The following is a 3,382-nucleotide window of genomic DNA, read 5'->3' on the forward strand; positions in this document are numbered from 1 at the left end:
CTGAGACCAGGATGCCAGCATGATGGTCAGGCTCTGGCAAGCACTTCTTCCTGGCTTCCAGTTGGTTGCCTTTTCACTATGTCTTCACATGGCACAGAGCGAGAGACAGAGAGATCTCTTCCTCTTAGAAGGCCATTCTTCTCAGATTAGGAACCCACTGTTATGACCTCATTAACCTTAATTATCTCCCAAAAACCCTATTTCCAGATACAGTTTCATGAGGATTAAGGCTTCTACATATGAATTTAGGAGGAGACACAAGTCGTTTCATAGCAGGAACCATGAAAAAATCATTAATACATAATATTCTGTGAAAAAAAGCAGAATACAAATTGATAAAATTGGACTCTCATCTGGCAGCACAACTAACTGGATATCCTGAAAAACTTTTTACTATAAAACATCTAGAAAATATAATAAATGTGGTGGAGTTTTTTGGGTTTGTTTGTTTGCTTGTTTGTTTTTTGAGAGAAGGTCTTGCTCTGTCATCTAGGCTGGAGTGCAGTGGCATGAACATGGCTGACTGCAACCTCAATCTAGTAGGCTCAAATGATCCTCTTTCCTCAGCCTCCTGAGTAGCTGGGACCAGACATGTGCCACCACACCTGACTAACGTTTTTAAATTTTTTGTAGAGATGGGATTTTGCCATGTTGCCCAGGTTGGTCCTGAACTCCTGGGATCAAGCAATCCTCCCTCCTTGGCCTCCCAAAGTGTTGGGATTACAGAAGCTTGCACCACTGCATTCAGCCAAATGTTCTTTTAAATATATAGCTGAACTTTTGCAAAAGAAAGAAATATTTGTAAGGGAAAGGAGGTGGCAAGAGAAAGAAGAGTGAGAATATTAACAATTGAAAATTGTTATTATTGGCCAGGTGCGGTGGCTCATGCCTGTAATCCCAACACTTTGGGAGGCCGAGGCAGGTGGATCGCCTGAGGTCGTGAGTTCAACACTAGCCTGACCAACATGAAGAAACTCTGTCTCTACTTAGACACACAAAATTAGGCCGGGTGCGGTGGCTCATGCCTGTAATCCTAGCATTTTGGGAGGCCAAGGCAGGCAGATCACCTGAGGTCAGGAGTTCAAGACCAGCCTGACCAACATGGTGAAACCCTGCCTCTACTAAAAAAATACAAAAAATTAGCTGTGTGTGGTGGCGCATGCCTGTAATCCCAGCTACTTGGGAGGCTGAGGCAGGGGAATCCCTTGAACCCAGGAGGTGGAGGTTGCAGTGAGCTGAGATCACGCCACTGCACTCCAGCCTGGTGACACAGCAAGACTCCATCTCAAAAAAAAAAAAAAAAAAAAAGAAATACAAAATTAGCCGGGTGTGGTGGTGCATGCCTGTAATCCTAGCTACTCGGGAGGCTGAGGCAGGAGAACCGCTTGAACCTGGGAGGTGGAGGTTGTGGTGAGCCGAGATGGCGCCATTGCACTCCAGCCTGGGCCACAAGAGCGAAACTCCATCTCAAAAAAAGAAAAAGAGAAAGAAAATTGTTATTATTAACAAATTGAGTTGTTAATAATAATTGAAAAATTGCTGGTGCGGTGGCTCACGCCTGTAATACCAGCACTTTGGGAGGCTGAGGTGGGTGGATCACGAGGTCAGGAGATCGAAACCATCATGGCTAACATGGTGAAACCCTATCTCTACCAAAAATACAAAAAACTTAGCCAGGCATGGTGGCAGGCACCTGTGGTTCCGGCTACTCGGGAGGCTGAGGCAGGAGAATGGTGTGAACTCGGGAGGCGGAGCTTGCAGTTAGCTGAGATTGCACCACTGCACTCCAGCCTGGGCAACAGAGAGAGACTCTGTCTCAAAATAATAATAATAATAATAATAATAATAATGATAATAATAATAATTGAAAAATTAAATGGCGTGTATACAGGTGTTCTTTAAACTATTCTTTCACTTTGCTTGAAAATTTTCAAATAAAAAAATCAAAGTAAAACAGCAACAAAAATGACAATACAAACCTCAAATTCTGAAAACAATATCACATAAGAGGAGAGAGGATGAAGGGGTGGTCAAGTTAATGAATTTCAAGGCCTTATATTCTGCAAAAGGTGTAGTGATAACTATTTTTTGTAGACAGAAATAGAGAAGCTATACATATTTTCTTTTTAAATTTCATGCTTTCGTCTGAGATATTTTCAATTTCTAAGTGCGACTTCATAATTTTTACTTTTCTTTTTTTTTTTTTTTTTGAGACAGAGTCTCACTCTGTGGCCAGGCTGGAGTGCACTGGTGCGATCTCGGCTCACTGCAAGCTCCCCCTCCTGGGTTCAAGCAATTCTCCTGCCTCAGGCTCCCGAGTAGTTGGGCCTACAGGCGCGTGCAACCATGCCCCACTAATTTTTGTAATTTTAGTAGAGACGGGGTTTCACCATGTTGGCCAGAACGGTCTCGATCTCCTGACCTTTTGATCCACCCTCCTCGGCCTCCCAAAGTGCTGGGATTACAGGCATGAGCCACCGTGCCCGGCCCGACTTCATAATTTTTAATATCTTGTTAGTCCCAAAGACGTGAGACATGCTTATATAAATATTTCTGAAAGTGGTAAAAGATATATTCAGAAAGATGTTTATCTCAGCATTGCTTATAGTAGCTTCACAATTTGTAAATGACCTAATTGAGGACTGACTAAATGAATTATGATACATATATTTAGAGTTATTCTATGAAATCATGAATAATGATATCCCTTCATATTTACTGACTTAGAAAAATTTCATGCTTGTGATTGAGTGAAATAGTTATAGAATGCATATATGAGCTCTTTATATACAATCATTTTACTATATCTGTGATTATGACTGTGGTTGTCTCCGGGTAATAATATTCCAGGTGATTTTTACTTTGTACTTTATACTTTTCTGTATTTAGATTGGTTTAAATGGGCATGTTTCATTTAAAAAAAAAAAAAAAGTAAAGCTACGCTTAAATATAAATGCTAAAAAAAAGTTCAAGTTTTGTTTGTTCTTTCAATTTCCCCCGGGCTCTATCCATTAGCAAAGAAGTCTGTGAAATCATTGCACCTGGAAGCAAAGGGCAAGCAAGGAAAGACCAGAGAGCATGGTTGTACTTCTTCCTCTTTTGTAAGCAGTTGAGCTTCTACAGTCTGTAGTAGGACTTTAGTATACACACAAAAAATTCAATTGTTTTCTTCTTGTCTGGTAGTTTGGAAGATGTGGTCTATTCCTGCCTGACAAGGAGATAGAGAAAGGGGTCATCATTTCCCTGGTTGATTTGGGTAAAAAAAAGGTTCCCTAGGGCTCAGCTACCACTAAAGATTAGAAAAGCAGCTGTGATCAAAAAAGTACCCAAAGGCTATGGAACTCAATATCAAAGAATTCTTCTCAATCCTAGTACTCAAGAT

This window comes from Piliocolobus tephrosceles, chromosome 3 (genome assembly GCF_002776525.5).
Source record: "Piliocolobus tephrosceles isolate RC106 chromosome 3, ASM277652v3, whole genome shotgun sequence".
Classification (NCBI taxonomy): Eukaryota; Metazoa; Chordata; class Mammalia; order Primates; family Cercopithecidae; genus Piliocolobus; species Piliocolobus tephrosceles.